The sequence below is a fragment of the Neolamprologus brichardi genome, chromosome 3, assembly GCF_056152115.1.
Source record: "Neolamprologus brichardi isolate AB-2024 chromosome 3, ASM5615211v1, whole genome shotgun sequence".
Classification (NCBI taxonomy): domain Eukaryota; kingdom Metazoa; phylum Chordata; class Actinopteri; order Cichliformes; family Cichlidae; genus Neolamprologus; species Neolamprologus brichardi.
The window spans coordinates 20,389,554-20,414,579 of NC_142106.1; the positions used below are offsets into that span (position 1 = coordinate 20,389,554).

At 43.6% G+C, this 25,026-nt stretch overlaps 6 non-coding genes across 6 annotated transcripts; all 6 read left to right on the forward strand.

Annotated features, from left to right (window-relative positions):
- Positions 1-6,851: 6,851 nt before the first annotated feature.
- On the forward strand, positions 6,852-6,933 carry trnas-gcu (transfer RNA serine (anticodon GCU)). The gene has a single exon. It is a non-coding gene; the product is annotated as a tRNA-Ser (tRNA).
- A 1,178-nt stretch (positions 6,934-8,111) lies between these two features.
- trnas-gcu (transfer RNA serine (anticodon GCU)) lies at positions 8,112-8,193 on the forward strand. The gene has a single exon. It is a non-coding gene; the product is annotated as a tRNA-Ser (tRNA).
- A 638-nt stretch (positions 8,194-8,831) lies between these two features.
- Positions 8,832-8,904, forward strand: trnaa-agc (transfer RNA alanine (anticodon AGC)). The gene has a single exon. It is a non-coding gene; the product is annotated as a tRNA-Ala (tRNA).
- Positions 8,905-9,964: 1,060 nt separating this feature from the next.
- Positions 9,965-10,046, forward strand: trnas-gcu (transfer RNA serine (anticodon GCU)). Its single transcript has one exon. It is a non-coding gene; the product is annotated as a tRNA-Ser (tRNA).
- Positions 10,047-11,129: 1,083 nt separating this feature from the next.
- trnas-gcu (transfer RNA serine (anticodon GCU)) lies at positions 11,130-11,211 on the forward strand. The gene has a single exon. It is a non-coding gene; the product is annotated as a tRNA-Ser (tRNA).
- Positions 11,212-18,861: 7,650 nt separating this feature from the next.
- On the forward strand, positions 18,862-18,943 carry trnas-gcu (transfer RNA serine (anticodon GCU)). Its single transcript has one exon. It is a non-coding gene; the product is annotated as a tRNA-Ser (tRNA).
- The last annotated feature ends 6,083 nt before the right edge of the window (positions 18,944-25,026 follow it).

A 25,026-nucleotide genomic window follows, 5' to 3' on the forward strand; every position in this document is an offset into this window, starting at 1 on the left:
AATAATGAAGAAGGAGGACTAGCTCTAAATTCTTCAACTTTCCGTCAAATGAACGGCTATAAACTTGGACACAACCGTGATGTTCCCAAACTCACATTAAAACTGTCTTTGTAATGGATAAAGTAGGCTAACATTAAGATTCTGGAATGGCCTTCCCAAAGCCCTGTTGAATATTTGTTGACTTGAAAGTTATACCAACCAATTTAAATAAATTCTACAAATTGTGTCATGACAAGTGGTCAGATATCAACCAGAATTATGTTAGAAGCTTGTTGATGGCAACCAAAAACATCCAGTTCAGGTGGAACTTACCAAGTATTAGTGATGATTTATTTATACTTTTGACCCTGTGTGGATTAGATAAAATACAAAATACATTCAAACTCTAGCTCCCAATTCTTGTAATTAAACATGCATGCTTTACAATCACTCCATACTTGAAACAGAATAGTTCAGCTACAATAAATCACATGTGTGTAACTCATTTAAATAATCTGTTCCCAGGATTTCATGCTGTGAAATGGAAGCTCCACCAAATACATGTGCAATAAGGCCAATATGCAACTCTTCATTAAATCCCAGCCGGAGCTTTGTAACATGAAAAGATGGGCGCAGAGTGTTTGTGAATCCGGCTGTGGACACAGTTATTACAGTTTTTCTCAGTTGCTTTGGTGCATTTCTCACAACAGAATTAAACTTTGCACAATAGTTAGTTCAACCTCCACAACATGTAGTCGTTTTGGCACAACCTTGTGGCGGTTTCATGTTCATTTCGTCCAATGGCAAATGCCTTTGGACATGAAGCAGTTGAGTAAGTACAAATATCTAAAGAATGGTCACTTTTGACTTGCTATTCATCACTATCTCCTTGCTTTTATCATGAATGTCACAATTATTTATACTTGTACCGGCTGAATAGTCATTGTCCTTACAACTAATAGTCTTCATTTCATTGCTTGTGTCAGTGCACTCAAAATTGTTGAACATCTTGTCAAACAATTTGTACACCCATTTTGAAAACCCTATTTTTAAGGAGTTTCCATGAAAATCTCCATAAATTACTTTTCTCAGGTGAACCTTGGTGAACCAATCGGACAATGTATATAGTGGTTTGGGATAATGTTAGCTTCCATCACTCTGCTGTAGTCAGGCAGTGGTTTGCAGCACACGACAGGATGCTTATGGAGTTTCTTCCCCCTTACACTCCATTCCTAAATCCAGTTGAGGAGTTTTTCTCTTCCTGGAGGTGGAAGGTATATGACAGGCATCCACATACCCAAATGACCCTGCTAGCAGCTATGGATGCAGCTTGTGATGACATCACAGCAGAGTCCTGCAGAGGGTGGATTCGACACTCCAGAAGATACTTTCCCCGATGCATCGATAGAGCTGACATTCGCTGTGATGTTGATGCAAATATGTGGGCAGACAGACAGGAGCGTCTAGATATCAATGATTGATATGCAGCAGTGTCTGTTTTTCAGTTTGTTTGTTTTTGTTTCATAACTACTGCAGTAAGGTTTACTGTCTAAGTGAGTTTGTGTTTGCTGTAAAATGTTTGATTTACTGTATTTCCCCAGTTGCACAATGCTGTGAACAGTTTCAATTGAATATTATCAAGAGTGCATATGAAGTGTGTTGATTTTCCTTTACAATTTATGGTTTTCAACATGCCATGCATGCTGTCCAGACTTGACATGTCATTGGGAAGCACCTACAAAGAAATCCGTCACAATGAGAACATGTTCAAACCATTTGATTTTGTGACCAAAGGTGCTGGTGTTATGACTTGTAATTGTGACAGCCCTGACACTTTGATTGATATAAGTACTTGCTTTTGATGAATATATTATCTGTTTTGATTAAGGGACTTGCTTTTGAAGCATTGACTACTTATTTTGAACAACTGACTTTTCTTTTTGATGAAGTGACTCACTTTTGCAAGTTATCCACCATGTTTTGCAGTTTGCACTAATTGTTTTGAGAAGAGCCTTAGTAGTGGTGCAAAGTTTAATTCTGTTGTGAGAAATGCACCAAAGCAACTGAGAAAAACTGTAATGCAGATGATCTCATTAAATATATATTTAGATTCCCTTTCAGAGCCTGCAGCAGAGCCACAATACAAGACGCGTGCAGGCAGTGTCCAGCTCTGAAACCAAACCAATCACTTTCATGTAGTTTGTTTTTTCTAGGACTCAAAGATTAGCATTGTCTTAGTATAATGTCTAAATCATAAAGTGACAAAATATTGACTTCAATAAATACCCATATCACATGACATACAGAGAAAAAAACAGGATTCATATGAGAGTAAATCCTGTTTTATGTTTTCTTGCACAGTATGTAAGGTGAATTTGTTTTCCAATATTGAATAAATAACATGTGTCATATTGATAAAACAACTAAAGAATTAAGAACCATAAAAATGTAGGTTGTTTCCCTGTAATGGACTAAAAACGCTCTTGTTATAGTTTTAGTGGCATTACGAGAAAAATAAAGATCAATGATATATTCAGAGATGTTATTTTGAGAAGCACGTTGACTCAAACCCACCTCAATGTTCTCATCTTTACAGCCCACTGAGCGCTTATTTTTTTCTTAAATCTGTGACTCTGCTGCCCCCTGGTGGTTTTTGTTGTTATGTTACTGCTTATTTTTGTCAGTTATCTTTTCAAACCTGAAATACAACCAATTTTTTTTTGTTAAGTTTTTGTATGGCTGCTGGCAACATGAGCTGTCTGATTTCAGTTTCTCCTGTTATGCTTAGTATAAGTTCAGATTCATTTAAGAGAGAACAAGGAAGAATGCCATATTTGTACATAGAGTAAAATATGTGTACATACATATTTTATTGTATATTTCTTATACAGGGGTGGTCCTAGCCTGTTTGGTGCCCTGGGTGAACACTCCCTCTACCGCCCTCTTGTTTATTTCTCCTCTTCTTTTCTGTTTTTTTCAAGGACCTGATGGCTTTGACCTTTTCTTGTCCATCTCTCATCAGTAATTTTGCACTCCAGTATCAACACCCAATCCCACAACATAAACTCATAGACCTACACCTTGTATAGGGTTTTTTTCCCCCTGGAAGTTCACATAACCCAGGAAAAATAATTACAGTTTTTTCTGATTGCTTAAGCACATTTTTTGTAACTATTGGCTATTTTTGCAAAACTCTACACACAAATAAGAAAACCTGTCACCCAATTATCAAAACATTGTAGTTCTCTTGCAAAAGCGAACACAGCTAGATTAACTCTTCACACCTTCGTAAAAATGGTGTTTTCGTATCAAACAGTACACACAAGCCATCATCTACTAAGCACACAATGCGCCAACTGCACACTGATGGTATGAATACAAAACACATCTGGCTTTTGCTTTCTCTGTGCACAAGGTAGGCCATGTCAGTTTGAGCTCATACTTTTGTCATAGATTCGTAAGCATAGAGGGATCCAAACTTCAAGTACTGGTGTTTATTCACACACATCAAAACAAACACAAGTGTTTATTACCAAGTATAGGATTATTTGCAATCGCCATGTTGACTATATGGGTTTCTTGGTCTGCAGTGAACATGCTTCCTCTGCCCCAGCATCTGGTTGTCTAGCAATTCTGTAAAGTAACAATTTCAGTATTTTTACATCTATGGTATTGTTGTGCTACAAATCTTAGTGCAAAGTGACTGTACTAACCGATTCTCATTTCAAAATATCCTTATGATACTTGCTACAGTGTAGCGGCTTGAGTTAGGCTGGACCCGTTGGCCAGCTCCCCTCAGGGTCATTCCACAGTTGATTACATGGTCCACTATTGTAGCTCTGATGTCATCAGCAATTCTATTTCTTACTCTTCTTACCCTTCCTCTCCCCCCTCCTCGTCCTCCTCTCCCCCCTCCTCGTCCTCATCTTGCTCCTCCTTGTCCTTGTCGTCCTCTTCTTCCTACTTCTTCACCTCCACGTCCTCTTCCTCGGCCTCCTCTACTTCTCACTCTTCCTGCTCCCTCCATTGTACTCCACACACAGAGCTTACCTGTATTATAGTGCTTAGGCTGACTGCAAAGTGAACTAATTATCTAAAAAAGTTTTCACATGTGACAGTGTGCCAGACAGTTGGCAAAATAGTGTAAATAATGGCCTTAAATGTGTATAGTTTTGCTAGGAGTGCATTGATCATTTGGAAATTGAGTGTAAAGCAGTGAGTTGTGTTTACAGTTCTGCAAAAAGAGTGCTGTGCAGTGGATTGTAGCTACAGGTTTGCAAAGTGTGTGTTACAAAATGGCAAACTAAGTGCAAAGCAGTGTTTGTGCTTTTAGATTTGCAAACTCAGTGAGTGGTTTTGCTATAAGTATTAATAGTTTTAGAAATTGTGCTATAAGAATCACAGTTAGGGTTTAAGCATTCAGAAAAAACTGTAATTAACAATATTATGAATGAAATGTGCACTATTTGGAAGAAGGCCCCCCGATAGAATTTAGAAAACACATCAGTGCAAAAAGTCTGTATCAGGATATCTTCAGTTTTCGTGTGTTTTGTAGGGCAGTCAACGCTAACACGTTAACGCTGACATCACGATTAATGCGATTACAATTTTTAATGCAATCAACCCATCTGGAGCACAGAATGAACAAACTCCCCAACAGAAATATTTCAGGGATTTTTACTTTCCAAAATATTGACTTTAAAGCTTGTCGGAAGCAGGCTTTTTTGGGGGGGGCCTTGTATTGCATCTCATTCTGCCATCAAAGCCTTTCAGAAAAGAGTCTATTTGTCATGTTTCGGCTAAGCACTCGGAGAACACAGCTGAGGACAATTACACATGACCAAGTGGGGAGGACATGAACGGAAAACGCTGACACCAAGACGCGGACATTAAACGTAACACAGGAAGTACAGAGACAGCCAAGAGAGGCAGAGAGAACACGAAGGAGCACGATGGAAAGAGGAAAACATGGAACACAAGGAGTGGGAGCAAAGCACAATAACTCACATCACTATGTACACAGTCACACAGAGGAAGACACAGGGCAACAACACAGACATTAATACAGAACAAAATGACCTAGGAAACCTGGAGTAAGCCTCAACATAAACAGGAAACAAATTATAAACAGGAAAAACACAGGAAACCTAAACCGCGGGGTCAAAATGACCCAGGACCATGGCACTATTTTATTCTGTGGAGGGTAAAATGAGTAAATATTTGCAGTTAAATTCAGTTCAGAGAAACCAGAAACAAAACTGGAAGTTAGAAGAATTCAGAGATTTGTCCATGTTGTGCTGCACCATTGAGTCTCCTCATCAGGAAGGTTTCAGGATATTTGATCCAAATTTCGCTAAACAACAACACAACTGTGAAAGTAAGTACCAACATATCCAATTCAAACCAATTTTATTTATAAAGAACCAAACAGAACACAAGTTAAAAACAATAGAATAACAGAAAACAGCAAACATAAATAAATAAAACACAGAATGCATAAAAATTAAAACACCCCTATATTTAAAAAGAAAAATAAAATTGACTAAAAATGACTAAAATAAAAAAATATATATATTAAAAAACAACATCTCACGTGGTGTCAGAGGCCATGGTAAAGAGATGGGTTTTCAGGAGTGACTTAAAAACAGGTAGGGAAGAGGCCAGTGTAATCTATAAAGGGAGATTACACAGTTTTGTGGACATATTTCTCTATTTACCTCAAGAAATAATGTCAGCATGTAGTTTTGTTTTAGTTTTAGTATGTGTGGGACAGTCACCAGAGCAGCAGCAGGTACAGCTTACGGTGAGTTCATGAACTAATAAAAACTGCAGTATTTTTTATAATAAATGTTTTTGATGACAAACTAAGAGCTGTGTTTGCAGCCGAGTTTAGAATTTTACATTTAGAGAAATCTATGTAAAAGCATGTGACTTGTAAACACTGAAGTTTCAAGTTTAAAAGGTTTGTTTTTCACTTTGTCATGAAGATGATGATGATGTAAGTAGTGTTCATATGTTTGTTGTTGTTTAACCTGCTTCACCTCCACATGACAAACTATGAAAGTCTGTGTAAACAAATCATTGTAGTGAGCCTCTGCACACACCACTGAACTTCATGGACCCACTCATACTCTGTATTGATGAAACGTTTTGATCTTTATTGGTCCAAAGCCATAAACTGACTCCAGTGTAGAGGAGAAAAGCTCTGCTGCCATCTATAGGCTGTATGCTAAGGAGCTTGGAAAGAAAAACGTCTGGACTTGTTTAAGTTCATTGAAGACGTTTCACATCTCATCTGAGAAGCTTATTCAGTTCTAAGGGTCAAATAGTGGAGTCCTAAATCTAGGTGTAAACCTAGATTTAAACCTAAACCTCCCCCCAAAGAGGGACAGAGGACCCCCTGATGATCCTCTACCTAATCACATGAGCCGAGGTGTGAAAATGGAACAAAGTTAGAACGGTAAGGCTGCGGTGGTTTGGAAATGTGCAGAGGAGGAATATAAGATATACTGGGAAAAGGGTGTAAAATATGGAGCTGCTAGGCAGGAGGAAAAGAAAAATACGGAAGAGGAAGTTCATGGATCTAGTTGAGGAGGACATGAAGAGGGTTGCTGTGACAGAGGAGAATGCTAGGGGCAGGGTGAGATGGAGGCAGATGATCCACTCTGGCAACCCCCAAGAAGAACAGGCTCAAAGAAGAAGCCAGCATCACTCCAGGCTTCTACCAAAGTGGTACGCAGCCCCACGTCGGGGATCTGGAGTAGATTTCCCTGCGTCGATAAACTAGCGCTCAGCTCGCATTTTGTCCATCCAGACTACATGGTCACAGAATAAATTCCCAATTCTGCTGGAAAACAAACCTGCAGCAGTGAGATGAGGTGGCCGAGTGGTTAAGGCGATGGACTGCTAATCCATTGTGCTCTGCACGCGTGGGTTCGAATCCCATCCTCGTCGAGACCTCTTTCTACTTATCTTAATGCATGTTGTGAGATTACCTGCCAAAGTAGCCATGATGCAATGCCTCAGCTCTTCTTTGGCTCAGTACTCCCTATAGTTCACCATGTGGTCTTGTTGCACAGGTCACGTTAAAGAGAATGCTCTGCTAATACAATGGCCAAAAGATACTTTGTTTTTAGAATAGTCAGTGCTCCAAGCGAACGCATGTGGCTTCCTTTGGCAAATGTTTATTTGCACGTCTCCTCTGAGTACCTTTCAGGAACGGTCAGGTTAACGCTGGCTTTAAACCTCATCAGTCCAGTCTGACATCTCTTTTTCTCCAGAAGCAGCTGAAAGGTGCTTCCACAAACGGTGACACTCTCCCAGCATGTGTAGTGCCCAGACTAGAGTTGGTCCTTAATGTCTCGTATGTGCAGTGATTCTACCACGGGGTCTTGTTGTAGCTGGCATGCCCAGAAACCCATGAAGGCGAGGCGTCCTTTTTAGATCCGCCGGAGTTAAAGGTCCATATGACAAGATGAAGCAACAATTCTCAACTGACAAAGGGGAATTAGCTCAAATGGGAGAGCGCTCGCTTCGCATGCGAGAGGTAGCGGGATCGATACCCGCGTTCTCCAGGGACGCTTTGCACATCCCCCAGCATCCCACCAGCATCCTCTTTAGCCAGTCCATTGGTTTTGTCTCATTATGTCTATGACTTTACTCATTATACTCACTTTTCAAGGCTTTGTGTCATCGCTTCAGTGAAGCATTCAAAGGAAAAGGCAGGAAAAGAAAAAGTAATACTGTCATGTAAATAAGAATGCTAGGGGTGCTAAACCAATGGCATATATATATGGATCTGCTAGGCAGGAGGAAAAGAAAAATACAGAAGAGAAAGTTCATGGATCTAGTTGAGGAGGACATGAAGAGGGTTGCTGTGACAGAGGAGAATGCTAGGGGCAGGGTGAGATGGAGGCAGATGATCCACTCTGGCAACCCCCAAGAAGAACAGGCTCAAAGAAGAAGCCAGCATCACTCCAGGCTTCTACCAAAGTGTTACGCAGCCCCTCGTCGGGGATCTGGAGTAGATTTCCCTGCGTCGATACATACACTCAGCTCGCATTTTGTCCATCCAGACTACATGGTCACAGAATAAATTCCCAATTCTGCTGGCAAAAACACTGCTGCAGAGAGATGAGGTGGCCGAGAGGTTAAGGCGATGGACTGCTAATCCATTGTGCTCTGCACGCGTGGGTTCGAATCCCATCCTCGTCGAGTCCTCTTTCTACTCATCTTAATGTATGTTGTGAGATTGGCTGCCAAAGTAGGCATGATGCAATGCCTCAGCTCTTCTTTGGCTCAGTACTCCCTATAGTTCACCATGTGGTCTTGTTGCACAGGTCACGTTAAAGAGAATGCTCTGCTAATACAATGGCCAAAAGATAATTTGTTTCCAGAATAGTCCGTCCTCCAAACAAACGCATGTGTTTTCCTTTGGCAAATGTTTATTTGCACATCTCCTCTGAGTACCTTTCAGGTACGGTCAGGTTAACGCTGGCTTTAAACCTCATCAGTGTTTGTCCATCTGAGGTGATTGTCTCCCCTCTTACCTTCACAATACTGGCCAATGGCAGCAAAGAGTCACGCAGCAACGCCCCCCAGTCCAATCTGACATCTCTTTTTCTCCAGAAGCAGCTGAAAGGTGCTTCCACAAACGGTGACACTCTCCCAGCATAATGTGTAGTGCCCAGACTAGAGTTGGTCCTTAATGTCTCGTATGCGCAGTGATTCTACCACTGGGTCTTGTTGTAGTTGGCATGCCCAGAAACCCATGAAGGCGAGGCGTCCTTTTTAGATCCGCCGGAGTTAAAGGTCCATATGACAAGATGAAGCTACAATCTCCAACCGACAAAGGGGAGTTAGCTCAAATGGGAGAGCGCTCGCTTAGCATGCGAGAGGTAGCGGGATCGATACCCGCATTCTCCAGGGACGCTTTGAGCAGCCCACCAGCATGCTCTGTAGCCAATCCATTGGTTTTGTCTCATTATGTCTATGACTTTACTGATTACACTCACTTTTCAAGGCTTTGTGTCATCACTTCAGGGAAGCATTCAAAGGAAAAGGAAGGAAAAGAAAAAGTAATGCTGTCATGTAAATAAGAATGCTAGGGGTGATAGACCAATGGCAAAGGAAAAGCCTTATAGTGAGTTCAACGTGAGCTTTGACACTAAGCATGGAGAAAGGGACTTGTACCAATTGGTATGACAGAGAGATGAAGCTGGAAAGGATGGACAGCAGTTTAAAGTCATTAAGGGTGGAAATGGTAATGTGCTAACAAGGGAAGGAGTACTTTGAAGGGAAGATGTGGGTGGAGACCAAATAAAGGGGTGATTTGTGACACCAGGATAGCAGCAGGTGTGAAAGGCAAGCTTAACAGGACGGTGGTGAGAACTGCTCTGATGTATTGTTTTATGACTGTGGCATGGAGGAAAAGACGAGAGGCCGAGATGGAGTTGTCAGAGTTGAACATGGAAAGTTTTTTTTATGTTGGGAGTGTCCCGGATGGAAAAAGATTAGAACTGAGTATGTCAGAGGGACAGCTGGGGTTGAGCGGTTTGGAGACAAAGTTTGACCAGTAAGGCTGCAGTGGTTTGGAAATGTGCAGAGGAGGTATATAAGATATACTGGGAAAACGGTTTAAAATATGGAGCTGCTAGGCAGGAGGAAAAGAAATATCCGGAAGAGAAAGTTCATGGATCTAGTTGAGGAGGACATGAAGAGGGTTGCTGTGACAGAGGAGAATGCTAGGGGCAGGGTGAGATGGAGGCAGATGATCCACTCTGGCAACCCCCAAGAAGAACAGGCTAAATTAAGAAGCCAGCATCACTCCAGGCTTCTACCAAAGTGGTACGCAGCCCTTCGTCGGGGATCTGGAGTAGATTGTCTGCGTCAATACACTAGCGCTCAGCTCGCATTTTGTCCATCCAGACTACATGGTCACAGAATAAATTCCCAATTCTGCTGGAAAACAAACCTGCAGCAGTGAGATGAGGTGGCCGAGAGGTTAAGGCGATGGACTGCTAATCCATTGTGCTCTGCACCCGTGGGTTCGAATCCCATCCTCGTCGAGACCTCTTTCTACTTATCTTAATGCATGTTGTGAGATTACCTGCCAAAGTAGCCATGATGCAATGCCTCAGCTCTTCTTTGGCTCAGTACTCCCTATAGTTCACCATGTGGTCTTGTTGCACAGCTCACGTTAAAGAGAATGCTCTGCTAATACAATAGCCAAAAGATACTTTGTTTTTAGAATAGTCAGTTCTCCAAGCGAACGCATGTGGCTTCCTTTGGCAAATGTTTATTTGCACGTCTCCTCTGAGTACCTTTCAGGTACGGTCAGGTTAACGCTGGCTTTAAACCTCATCAGTGTTTGTCCATCTGAGGTGATTGTCTCCCCTCTTACCTTCACAATACTGGCCAATGGCAGCAAAGGGTCACGCAGCAACGGCCCCAGTCCAATCTGACATCTCTTTTTCTCCAGAAGCAGCTGAAAGGTGCTTCCACAAACGGTGACACTCTCCCAGCATAATGTGTAGTGCCCAGACTAGAGTTGGTCCTTAATGTCTCGTATGTGCAGTGATTCTACCACGGGGTCTTGTTGTAGTTGGCATGCCCAGAAACCCAAGAAGGCGAGGCGTCCTTTTTAGATCCGCCGGAGTTAAAGGTCCATATGACAAGATGAAGCTACAATTCCCAACCGACAAAGGGGAATTAGCTCAAATGGGAGAACGCTCGCTTAGCATGCGAGAGGTAGTGGTATCGATACCCGCATTCTCCAGGGACCCTTTGCGCAGCCCACCAGCATGCTCAGTAGCCAATCCATTGGTTTTGTCTCATTATGTCTATGACTTTACTCATTATACTCACTTTTCAAGGCTTTGTGTCATCACTTCAGGGAAGCATTCAAGAAAAGTTCATGGATCTAGTTGAGGAGGACATGAAGAGGGTTGCTGTGACAGAGGAGAATCCTAAGGGCAGGGTGAGATGGAGGCAGATGATCCACTCTGGCAACCCCCAAGAAGAACAGGCTCAAAGAAGAAGCCAGCATCACTCCAGGCTTCTACCAAAGTGTTACGCAGCCCCTCGTCGGGGATCTGGAGTAGATTTCCCTGCGTCGATGCACTAGCGCTCAGCTCGCATCGGGGCAGGGAGATGAGGTGGCCGAGAGGTTAAGGCGATGGACTGCTAATCCATTGTGTTCTGCACGCGTGGGTTCGAATCCCATCCTCGTCGAGTCCTCTTTCTGCTTATTGTGACCAAGTGGTCGGCGGGGTTATAAAAGAAATAATAAAATGACAACGCCACCTGGGGGGGACTTCTAGCCCCCAGGAAGTATGAACTTTAGAAATAAAATGTAATTAAAACAACAACAACGTTTGCACAGGTTCAGGGATACACACTGAGGCCAGCTCAAATATTAACACAATTTTATTTATTAAAAAAAAATAAAAACAAAGCAACAAGGACAGCACACTAAATGTCTAAAATGGTGTCCCAAATTACCAAAAAGAATAAACACACAACTGGGAATTACCAGCAGCGGTGGACCAAAAGAAAACCACACAAAAAACCCCACTATAGTCTACTCACCTTGTGCTGTACAACAAAAGTAGTGTGGAAAACGACCCGCCACCTAAGATCCCACGGCCAGTGGTAGATCCTCAGTTCGCTGAAATAAAAGCACAAGATATACACATTAAAAAGGATAAAAACATGGGACATAAACAGGCTCTCTATATACTAAAAAAGAAATGAAAAGAAAAACGAAGATCTGCAATAAAACACACCCACATACACACCACAGAGCACAGATTGGAAATACTCGTACTCTGCGAGCCAGCCCACAGCTGGTGCTGGTTCCGATTGTCCGTAACCCCACTCAGTCTCGCGCAACTCTCCACAACTGGGAGAAAAGGGAGAGGCAGTACCAGTTTTGTAACACCCGCCCAATATGCAGCTGAAGATCGCCCCGACCAGCCGCGAAAGCTGGAGTGAAACGATAGTCCAACAAGGGGCTTAGCGTGAGACCCAAAGCCCCCAGGGGCGAGGCAAGCAGCAGAAACAAGACTGTACGGCCAACAGATCAGAACACAAGATAAAACAAGGCAAGACAAGACAGCAGCTTGGCAGGCATCTCGACTCTTCGCTTAAAATCAGGCACTTGGTCCTTGAGAGGGTGCAGCGGCAATCAAACCCTACAAACAAACAAAAAAGGGCAAAGATAACCTTAATATTCTCTAATTTACAAATACTAGCAGCTATAATATAAGCGGCTTACCCCAAGACTGGAGGCGCTGTACTCTACGGTGAATGCAACTCACGCGTCTCTCCACCACGGCTGGAGTAAAGGAAAGAGAAACAGCTGCGCTGTAGCGGGCCGGAGAAATATGACTACTAGTTACCGGCTTTTGAGAGAAATCAGAGGTCAAAAGGAGGCCTACCTGTAGCAGTCACACAATCTGATCGTATCGGTAAATTAACCAATAGACCAGCATTTACTGCTGTATCGCACCAGAAGCTCGGGAGGAATAATCCAACAAAAAAACCGGCTTCCCTTTATACAGGTAAATACCACCCTGTAATCAATATGCAGGTGGGTTCCTAATTAACCCAATCACACGATACAAGGAGCGAGTGCAGCGGAAAGAGAGCGAGGGTAGTAGAGCAAGCGAGAAAGAGAGAAAAAGAAGGGCGAGTAGCCCATCCGGCTACATCTACCCCCCTTTTTTGCATTGGCACCCTGACAATGACTCAAGAAACCTAACACCATGGCCTGAATATGGCAAGCTGAGGATTGGCGACCGGTACAGACTCAACAGGACGTGGCAAGTGATGTACATTCGAGTGCTGACCAGCTGTCGAACGTGCTGTTCTCTGCAAGTGTGGCCCACTCACCTCAGACTGTTCAACAGAGCTTGAGGAAGAACCTGGGGGAGCAGAGGTCGAGGGTGCTACAATCACACTGGGAGTAGACCTGAGCTCCACCGAAGGGACTCTAGAGGCATCGTAAAGTGACGCCAAAGGTGCTACAGGGTGTGAGGGTACCTCAGGGACAAGGAGCCACAACTCGTCGTCACTCAGAGAGGTCTGCTCTGAGTCAGCAGGCACAGGTGGGGGTGGAACCTGTGGACCAGGTGTAAGAGGTCCTAGGCTGACCTGTGCCTTCAACATGTTACGATGGACATGTCGAACAGCCCCATTCTCTTGGGGTGCCCTCAACACCTGATAGACTACAGAGCTCCACAGGTCCTGGATCTTGTGCCGGCCCCGGGTGCTGTGATCTCGAAGATACACCAGCTGACCGACCTTTAAAGGAACAGGGTGGACTCTCTGGTCATGCTGCTCCTTGCGACGGTCAGCGGCCAGCGACAACCGTGCCCGAGCTCCCTCAAAAGCCACTATTAACCTGGCTTGGTGCTCGGCCACCCAGTCCTGTCCCTCTCCAGGCACTGGGTCCTGAACGCGGCCTAGAAGGAAATCAATAGGCAGCCTAGGATCCCTGCCAAACATCAGGAAAAACGGCGACTCTCCAGTGCCCTGATGGGGTGTGCTATTATAGCAAAAGAGCACGTGTGATAAGCACACAGCCCAGTCGCGTTTCCGAGATGATGGCAGGGTCCGTAGGAGGTTGTGGAGGGTTCGGTTAAACCGTTCGCACTGCCCATTACCCGCTGGGTGGTAAGGGGTTGTACGGGACTTGGCTACCCGATACAACTCGCATAGCTGTTGCATCACCAAACTCTCAAAGTTTCTACCCTGGTCAGAGTGGAGGCGGCTAGGAACGCCAAACTTAAAAAAACACTCTGTTAACAGGGCCTGGGCCACAGTAGAGGCCCGCTGGTCCCGGGTAGGGACTGCAACAGTGTATTTGCTAAAAACGTCAGTCATAACCAAGACGTTTTCAACTCCACTACGGGAAGGTTCCAACACCGTGAAGTCTATGGCCAGGATTTCATTTGGCCTAGACGCCAACAGGTGACCCATATAACTATGAGACCCCAACTCTGAGTCCTTTGCGACCTGACAGCGTTCACAACGCTGAACCCATTGCTTGATGTCAGAGGACATCCCGGGCCAATAGCAACGCTGCCTGACCAGTTCAGTGGTACGCTCAATACCTTGGTGCCCATGGTCCTGGTGCAGCTGCCTCAAGGTCTCAGGCTTCAGAGCCTATGGAAGAACAAGTTGGAGGGCTTCCTCACCTCCACCCGGATGCAAAATACGGCGATAAAGGATGCCATCCTTCTCCACCAGACGATCCCACTGACGCAGCAAAACCATGACTGGTTTGGGGACCTGACTCCTTTCCTCCGAAGAGGGCGGGGTGTGCCTCCTCCAGTATACCAAGAAATCCTTGAGGAGGGGGTCAGCCTCCTGCAAAGCACGAATATCCCCCAGCCCCCAATCTCCAACTGAGTAACGGAGGGCAAAACTGCTGGACATTGAGCCTGCTGAAGTGAAGTTGGGACAGGAGTCCCAGGCAACACACCCTCGGCCAAGCTGGAGCTCGTCTCATACTGTCGAGAGAGAGCATCAGCGTTCCTATTACTGTGGCCTGAGCGATACTTAATCTCAAAATCGAATGCCGCCAGCTGGGAGGCCCACCTCTGCTCGGTGGCGCCCAGCTTAGCTGAAGAGAGGTAACTGAGTGGATTGTTATCAGTGTAAACCACACACTTCTGCCCCAGCAGGTACTCCCGGAACTTTTCTGCCATGGCCCATCTGAGCGCAAGAAACTCCAACTTCATGGAGCTGTAATTGTCCATATTGTACTCATGGGGCCGAAGACCGCGACTGGCATAAGCCACTGGCCTAACAATACCTTCTACGTCTTGGGAGAGAACTGCACCCAAACCACTATGGCTGGCGTCAATCTCCAAGATAAATGGGCGTGCAAAGTCAGCATACGCCAGCACAGGGGCAGACACAAGCTTTGCTTTCAGGGCCTCAAAACTCTCCTCACACTGAGGTGTCCAAATAGCATTCAAACTCTGTCCCGAGCCCTTTATGTCTTGGTGCCAGCCAATTTAGCCACCACTTGATGCAGGGGAGCTGCCAATGTGGCAAACCCCTCCACAAAGCGCCGGTAATAGCTGGCGAAACCCAAAAAGGATTGCAACTCTGACACGGAATGAGGACACTGCCACTTGGCTACTGTGTCAACCTTGGCTGGATCGGTGGAGACACCCTCACGGGAGATTACATGGCCCAAGTAGTTAACCTTCTGCTGGAAAAAGGCACACTTTTCTAGCTTAGCCTTGAGCCCCTCTTGCTGCAGCCTTGCCATCACCATCTCCAGCCGTTGCAGGTGCTGAGAAACAGACGAGGAGAACACAATGATGTCATCTAGGTACAGCAGTAATGACTGGCACTGCTGATCCCCAAACATCCTCTGCATTAGGCGCTGGAAGGTACCAGGAGCATTGCACAGCCCGAACGGCATACGATTCCCCTCGAACAGGCCAAACGGCGTGCAAAAAGCAGTCTTGGGCTTATCCTGCTCAGAAACTGGCACCTGGTTATACCTGCTGGCCAGGTCGATGGTAGATAACCAGCGTGTGCCAGCAAGGGCATCCAGACTGTTAAAAGATTTTGAATTTTATTAATATTCAACAGTGATAAATGTTTATGTTTAGCTTATTTGAATTGCACAGAAATGCCTGTACATAGCGTGTCAGCAAATTCTTTAGCTGGAACAAAGTGATCACATGAGGAAGTTGCTCAAGTTTAGACAACACCCACATGTATGGTTTTAACCCACTATAAGATCGTTAATCAACTTGTCCATCTTTGTCTTGCAAGGCTGCATTCTGTGCAGCCTCATATGCAATCACCAGATAAGAGTTGTTTTTTCCTAACTTGTACTCCACCCATGAGTGTTACATGAGTAGGACAGTATATAATAAAGTCTGACCAGATGCCTGGCGCGCATTTCTGCACTGACTTTGTAGTTGACAGATCGTGCACAGAAATCGTCCATGTACATGAATTAACTCTGGGCCCGTGATTCTTTGCTTTCCTGAGGTTTTTCTCCTAACACAGACTTTCCTCGATGCGAGGTAAGGGGAAGGTGTCCTTCCTTGTTTTGCTATTCAGCAAACGATAGTCAACGCACAGACGGAGGCTTCCATCCTTCTTGCGGACCAACACGATGGGAGAGGCATAAGGACTGCTACTCTCCCTAATTACCTGGGCCTCCAGTAGCTGGTTGATATGGGACTTGACAGCCTCATAATCAGAAGGAGGAATTCGCCTGTACCTCTGCCGGACAGGTGCATCATTGAGCAGCGGTATGTCGTGTGAAATGAGGTTTGTGCAGCCCAAGTCTCCCTCATAAGTGGAGAAAACAGAGCGGTACTTCTTCAAAACCTCATGTTGCTCTGACTCAGCGAGAGCAAACAGGTCAATCGCATCCACCATCTCTTGAGCAGGGCTGCTGGTTGTATGGGAGGAAACGGTGACGGGAAAAGAGTGTTCCTCGCTAACACCAGCAGGGAGGCTAACAACAGTAGCTTGGCTTATCACTCCTAAATTGGTCCGTGGGTGGAGGACAGCTTCAGGTCCACCTGGACCAAACATGGAGAGGCCAGCAACCCAACTGGCAGCCCGGACTCAGGACGCTCAAAAAGCACAGACTGACCTGACAACTGCTGAGAACAGGTGGTGGCCACCAGCTGCATGACACCACCAGGTATCCGCACGGCCCGCGGGCCCTGTACCTTAATGGTACCGACAGGGTCCTCTGGGACTTGAGCTGCAGACTGGTGACACTGATGTAAGGCCTCCAAAACTGGTCTCGGTGCCTGTGACACAGAAGGAGAATTAAACAAGGAGCCACCGAAAGCCCCAAACAGTTCTTGATAAAAGCGGCGGATTACATTCATTCCTAAAATGCCAGGGACAGAGGGCGTAGCCCCAGGAGGGTCCTTCACTATAAGGATCCCACAAGAGGGCATTTCCTTGCCACACAGGAGTACACTGAGCTCCAAATAACCAATGTAGGGAATGGCCAGCCCATTGGCGGCCCGAAGCTGCAACCAATGGCATGACTGGAGGCGTTCCTGTCCCCAGGGTGCAAAATGTGCCAAAAAGAAGCTCTCCGTGACGGTGGAAACCATGGAACCAGTATCCACCAAACAAGGGACAGTCACCCCACTAATCAGCACATTCTATCTTTGGACACGATGAAATTAGCCTGCCAATCCTATCTTTCTGTGAGCTAGTGAACTCCCCACCTGAACTGTGACTCTGCAGCTCAGAGGGCTTTAGTTTTCCGACTGGGTAGCGGGAAGATGATTGCCAACTGCGGTATAAGGAGGGCCTGAATCAGAACCTGCTCTGGGGTGGCGTGAAGCCCGCTCCCCAGTGCACTCCCTAGCAAAGTGTCCTGGCTGATGACACCGGCGACAACTCACCGAGCCAGCCCGTGAAGGCCGAACACCTCTTCCGGGGTTCTGTAAAGAAACCACTGTCTCAGTGAGCTGATTTAAACGTCATTGATTGTCTCCCCTCTTACCTTCAGAATACTGGCCAATGGCAGCAAAGAGTCACGCAGCAACGCTCCCAGTCCAATCTGACATCTCTTTTTCTCCAGAAGCAGCTGAAAGGTGCTTCCACAAACGGTGACACTCTCCCAGCATAATGTGTAGTGCCCAGACTAGAGTTGGTCCTTAATGTCTCGTATGTGCAGTGATTCTACCACGGGGTCTTGTTGTAGTTGGCATGCCCAGAAACCCATGAAGGCGAGACGTCCTCTTTAGATCCGCTGGAGTTAAAGGTCCATATGACAAGATGAAGCTACAATTCCCAACCAACAAAGGGGAACTGGCTCACATGGGAGAGTGCTCGCTTCGCATGTGAGAGGTAGCGGGATCGATACCCGCATTCTCCAGGGACCCTTTGTACATCCCCGAGCAGCCCACCAGCATCCTCTGTAGCCAATCCATTGGTTTTGTCTCATTATGACTTTACTCATTATACTCACTTTTCAAGGCTTTGTGTCATCACTTTAGGGAAGCATTCAAAGGAAAAGGCATGAAAAGAAAAAGTAATGCTGTCATGTAAATAAGAATTCTAGGGATGCTAGACCAATGTCAAAGGAAAAGCCTTATAGTGACTTCAATGTGAGCCTTGACACTAAGCATGGAGAAAGGGACAGCAGTTTAAAGTCATTAAGGGTGGAAATGGTAATGTGCTAACAAGGGAAGGAGTACTTTGAAGGGAAGATGTGGGTGGAGACGAAATAAAGGGGTGATTTGTGACACCAGGATAGCAGCAGGTGTGAAAGGCAAGCTTTACAGGATGGTGGTGAGAACTGCTCTGATGTATTGTTTTATGACTGTGGCATGGGCCGAGATGGAGTTGTCAGAGTTGAAGATGGTACGTTTTTTTATGTTGGGAGTGTCCAAGATTAGAACTGAGTATGTCAGAGGGACAGCTGGGGTTGAGCGGTTTGGAGACAAAGTTAGACCAGTAAGGCTGCGGTGGTTTGGAAATGTGCAGAGGAGGAATATAAGATATACTGGGAAAAGGGTGTAAAATATGGAGCTGCTAGGCAGGAGGAAATGAAAAATACGGAAGAGAACGTTCATGGATCTAGTTGAGGAGGACATGAAGAGGGTTGCTGTGACAGAGGAGAATGCTAGGGGCATGGTGAGATGGAGGCAGATGATCCACTCTGGCAACCCCCAAGAAGAACAGGCTCAAAGAAGAAGCCAGCATCACTCCAGGCTTCTACCAAAGTGGTACGCAGCCCCTCGTCGGGAATCTGGAGTAGAATTCCCTGCGTCGATGCACTAGCGCTCAGCTCGCATTTTGTCCATCCAGACTACATGTTCACAGAATAAATTCCCAATTCTGCTGGCAAAAAAGCAGCAGCAGGGAGATGAGGTGGCCGAGAGGTTAAGGCGATGGACTGCTAATCCATTGTGCTCTGCACACATGGGTTCGAATCCCATCCTCGGCGAGTCCTCTTTCTACTTATCTTAATGCATGTTGTGAGATTGGCTGCCAAAGTAGGCATGATGCAATGCCTCAGCTCTTCTTTGGCTCAGTACTCCCTATAGTTCACCATGTGGTCTTGTTGCACAGGTCACGTTAAAGAGAATGCTCTGCTAATACAATGGCCAAAAGATACTTTGTTTCCAGAATAGTCAGTGCTCCAAACAAACGCATGTGGCTTCTTTTGGCAAATGTTTATTTGCATGTCTCCTCTGAGTACCTTTCAGGTACGGTCAGGTTAACGCTGGCTTTAAACCTCATCAGTGTTTGTCCATCTGAGGTGATTGTCTCCCCTCTTACCTTCACAATACTGGCCAATGGCAGCAAAGAGTCACGCAGCAACGCCTCCAGTCCAGTCTGACATCTCTTTTTCTCCAGAAGCAGCTGAAAGGTGAAAAATTGATTTTTCTGATTCAAAATGATTTTAGTTTGAATAATGTGATATTTATTTGTTAAATTCTGAATCATTTTTTTTTTAATATAAATGTATTTTACCAAAAATGCCAGAGTCTCAGGTTAAAGCTCACATAACTGTTTCAACAACCAAACAGCAAATGAGAGCAGGTGAACGGATTTTACAAAAAGATATAAACACAGTAACAGTCCTAAATCGATACCCAGCCCTACTCACAAGAGAGCAGACTGGACACACACACTTGTACACATCAGACGTATACTTAGCCACAGGTATCTTATTTTCCTGTATTTCAGTGAGTTTATAGAGTGTTTTAAATAATATTCTAATTATCAAGAAGGTATGTCTTGATGCATTCTCAATCATCCAGGAAAATAAATCTCCAAAAGTTGATTCTGTTCATCTGGACGTAGCGTTTTCTGGGAGAAACGTTTCGTCACTCATCCAACTGACTACTTCAGTATCAAAAGGTATTTTAAAACCTTGCCTCAGCCTCAGAAACCACATCAATAAGGTGAGTGATACAGTGAAATAACTGAAATACTGTAAATCCCAACTTCATATGACTCACTGACAGAATATGAAGGCAAGGCAAGTTTATTTATATAGCACAATTCAACAACAAGGTGATTCAAAGTGCTTTACAGAGACATTAAAGAACAAAATCAAATAAAAATGATGATTTAAAATTGATTTAAAAAATGTAAGTTTTGAAATTTAAGCTTAAAAGTGTGGATTTGGTGTTTTATTCAAATCCAGCTGAGAACAGGTGAGTCTTCAACCTGGATTAAAATAAACTGAGTGTTTCAGCTGATCTGAGGCTTTCTGGGAATTTGTTCCAGATATAAGGAGCATAAAAGCTGAATGCAGCTTCTCCATGTCTGGTTCTGACTCTGGGGACTGATAAAAGACCGGATCCAGATGACCTGAGGGATCTGGAAGGTTCATACTGGGTCAGGAGGTCACTGAGGTATTTTGGTCCTAAACCATTCAGAGCTTTATAGACCAGCATCAGAACTTTAAAGTCTATCCTCTGACGGACAGGCAGCCAGTGTAAAGACCTCAGAGCTGGACTGATGTGGTCCACTTTTTTGGTCTTAGTGAGGACTCGAGCAGCAGAGTTCTGAATGAGCTGTAGGTGTCTGACTGATTTTTTAGGTAGACCTGTAAAGATGCTGTTACAGTAATCAAGCCTGCTAAAGATGAATGCATGGACTAGTTTTTCCAGGTCCTGTTGAGACATCAGATCTTTTATCCTTGAAATATTCTTGAGGTGATAGTAAGCTGATTTTGTTTTTGTCTTAATGTGTTTTTCTAAGTTTAGGTCTGCATCCATCACTACACCCAAATTTCTCGCCTGGTTTGTGGTTTTTAGGTGTATAGATTGAAGTTCTCTGGTGACCTGTAATCGTTTTCTTTGGCGCCAAAGACTATTACTTCAGTTTTGTTTTTGTTTAGCTGGAGAAAATTGTGGCACAACCAGTCATTAATTTCCTCAATGCATTTACCAAGAGCCTGTACAGGGTCTCGGTCTCCTGGTGACATTGTGATATATATTTGTGTGTCATCTGCATAGCTATGGTAGTTTTGTTGTTCTTTTTAATCTTCCCAGTGTGAGCATGTTAGTGTTAAACAGAAGGGGTCCCAAGATGGAACCTTGGGGAACTCCACATGAGATGTGAAGTTACCTATTGATACAAAGTATTTCCTGTTTTCTAAGTATGTTTTGAACCAGTTTAGTACAGTTCCTGAAAGACCTGCCCAGTTCTCCGTCGTCGTTTGAGTAATATGTTGTGGTCAACTGTATCAAATGCTGCACTGAGATCCAGTAAAACTAAGACTGACATTTTTCCACTGTCTGTATTCAGACATATGTCATTAAAAACTTTGGTCAGAGCAGTTTCAGTGCTGTGGTTCTGTCTAAAACCTGACTGGAAAGCATCATAGCAGTTATTCTGTTTTAAGAAGTAATTGATCTGTTGAGAAACTGCTTTTTCAATGATCTTACTTTAAAATGGGAGATTTGAGATTGGCCTGTAGTTGTTCATTTGTGTCTTGTCAGGTTGTCCTTTTTCAGTATAGGTTTAATTTTTTAGTGATTCTGGAAACACACCTGATAATAAAGAAAAGTTGATGATCTGTAACAGGTCTGACTCCAAAGTCTTTGAGACCTTTTTGAAAAAACTTGTTGGCAGGACATCTAAACAGCAAGAGGAGGAGTTCAGTTGACCTAAGATGTCCTTCAGGTGTTTGCTGTTAATAGGGTTTAAACTGTTTGATGGTGTTTAAACTGTTTTTCAGTGGACACAGTACATATCCTGAATCTGCTGTTGATGTACCAATTGTTTGTCTAATCTTTTGGATTTTGTCTGTGAAGAATTTGGCAAAGTTATTGCAGGCCATGGTCGAATGAAGTTCAGCTGCCACTGACACAGGAGGGTTTGTTAGCCTGTCAACTGTAGAAAATAAGACCCGAGCATTATGACTGTTTTGGTGATGATGTCAGAGAAGTAGGACCTCCTTGCACTCCTCAGTTGTAAATTATAATTGTGAAGTTTCTCTTTATAGATGTCATAAGGAACCTGGAGGTTTGTTTTTCTCCTTCTGCGCTCAGCTTTCTGACACTCTCTTTTTTCATTTTTCACCAGTGTGGAGTTTCTCCATGGAGACTTCTTCCTTCCAGAGATAACGTTCACCTTAATGGGAGCAATAGTGTCGATAACATTTAACATTTTAGCATTGAAGCTATTTACAAGCTCATTGACTGAACCTCTGGACAGGTCAGGTGTTAATGGGAAGACCTAGTTAAATATGAAGTTTACCTCTCTGTGTACTTTCTCTCCACACTGACTCCAGCTGAATGAGGAAGCACCGACACAAACCCTTTGATATTCAGAGAAGTAATGTAGAAATTATCCACATATCTTGCTTATCCTAACTGCACTACTGTATAATTCTGTATAAATAATCCTTCTGTAAAATACGATAATTTTAATTCTACAGCTGTTTATTACTTGCATAGTTCACATTTCTGTATAGCTGTATATCTCATATTTCTGTATAGTTTTTAATATTTATATCCTGTTCATAGCCTGTACAGTTATAGCATATTCATAACATACTTCATACCGTGTACATTATAACATACGATAACAGACCCATTTCATATCTATATTATTGCTAATATATATTGTAATATATCTATATCATGGCTTAAGCACTTCTGGATGGATGCAAACTGCATTTCGTTGCCTTGTACCTGTGACATGTGCAATGACAATAAAGTTGAATTCTATTCTAATGACCTCACTTCTCTGTGAACTTCACTGTTTACACTAACCACCCATATGAGCACGTGCTTCACACATGCATACATAAACAGAGTTTCACTCCAGCTCAGGTTTGAGCTTCTTTCAGTGGTTAATATGAATCCAGTTCATGTGTCATTTATCATTTAGATAAATCACTTCTTCATCAAATGTCCATAGCTTCCACTTTCTAACTGCAGCTCTAATTATCAACAAAAATAAACATTTTGGTATTAAAGCCCACATTAAAATATGAAACGTAACCATAGCCTACACTTTAATATTTGTGATAAACTAAAGTTCTGTAAAATCAGTCAAAGATTCAGCAAGTTCAGATAATTTGTAATTGTGTGTAGACCCCTGGCTACTTAGTCATGTAGGCATTATGAAGCCGGGCTCCCCCTGAGCATCCTAGTGGCCATGTAGACACGATTCTGGCGTCTGTGCTTGCTGTTCACTTTGTTAGGACCCCTGTTCAACTGCTTCCTAAATCAAACATTTAATCAGCCAATCACAAGGCAGAAAATCAGTGCATTTATTCTGCTGAAGTTCAAAGTGAGCATCAGAATGAGGAAGATAGATGACTGAAGTGACTTTAATGGGAATCTAGGGTCTGAGAAAGGACAAACTATCCCATGTGCAGCAGAGAAAACACCTTTGTTGATGTCAGAGGTCAAAGGAGAATGGGCAGACTGCTTCGAGCATAACGGAAGGTGGTAGTAACTCAAATAACCACTTAATGTTGAACTTTTAATCAAATGTGCTACAGCAGCAGGAAACCATGTGTGCTGCTTCTCTCAAATAAGAGCAAGAAACTTAGGCGTCACCAAAACTGCACAGTGGAGGTTTCTGCTACAACTTTGAGATGGTCAGAATTTGGTGTAAAGAAGATGAACGCATGGATCCATCCTGCTTTGTTTCACCGTTTCAGGCTATAGTAATGGTGTGGGGGATATTTCCACACACTTTGCGTCCATGTCCATCCCTTCATGACCAAAGCACTGCCATCTTCTGACGGCTACTTCCAGGAGGATAAAAAACCATGTCACAAAGCTCAAATTATCTCAAAGTGCTTTCTTGAACATGACAATGAGCTCGCTGTACCCAAACAGCTTCTATTGTCACCAGATTTAAATCCAGTAGAGTATTTACTGGAACGGGAGATTCACATCATGGATGTACCAGCAAGATGTGCCTAATGAAGGGGCCAGGAACTGTAAATGTTTACATCTATGAGAAAAGTCCTCAGATTCTTAGATTTGAACAAGAACAAGGCTAAATAAGCACCGAGATCTTTTCATTTGAACTATTTTAAGGAGATTTGCATCGTCAGTAGGAACCAAACTGGCGTTTGAACAAAAAGTAACAAACTGGTTTTAATGTTTTAAAAAAAATCAAAGGTCAATAAATCTTTATGATATTCCTAGTGGGTTTTTTCAATATGAAGACTTTTTACAAACTACCAAGATTACATCATCTTTGTAATCCAACTTTTCTCCAGGCAAGATTTTTGATTAGCCATGAGTCTCAGCAGTGACATTACCCGTAAACCCTTTGTCCACTGTGCGGCAGACTCTCTGAAAAGTTTAGACAGTAAAAAAACTGAACACAAAGAAGAAGGAAATGTCAGTTAATGTGATCATGTGAGATAAGCAGAAATTACCGCGCTTTTAAAAGCCACAAAGCTCAAGCTGAAGGCCTCTTGTTAAAGACGTAAGTACACTTTACAACTTTTAGAAGCTGATCTTAAAACTTGAAGGCAGTTTATTCTTGTTGGTGCATGTTAGGGGTGTGTTTTGTGTCTTTGTCATGTTGCTGTTCAGTTAACTAAAAAAAGTGCTTACAAAATATTTCCCACAAATACTTTGTCAGAGTCAGACAGAGCACGTTGACACATGCAGTGTATTTCAGTTCAGCACGCGGTCAACCCTCAAGATATTTCAGTATGGAGCTGTGCCAGAATAAGTCCTGCAACCCGAATACTCTAATACTCTAAAAGCTCTAATTACAATAAAATTTGCGCAGCTTAATGGGATGCTGTGTCTGACCTTCCATGTGTGTGCACACATATGGCAGTTGTTGTATCATTTAGTCACGTTTTACTCCCCCAGATTACAGCCACAGGTCGTGTTGTACAGCTCAGTACACTGGCAGGGACAGGAGAGAGGACATAATGGTAAATGCTATTAATATTTAATTACAGATGATCTTTTTCACTGTAAAAATTAAATATAAAAACATCATATAAACACATAATGCTGCAAACACTTTTTAGATCTTTTCATTAACCAGAAACTAGTTTTACCTGTAGCCATAATTACTGTT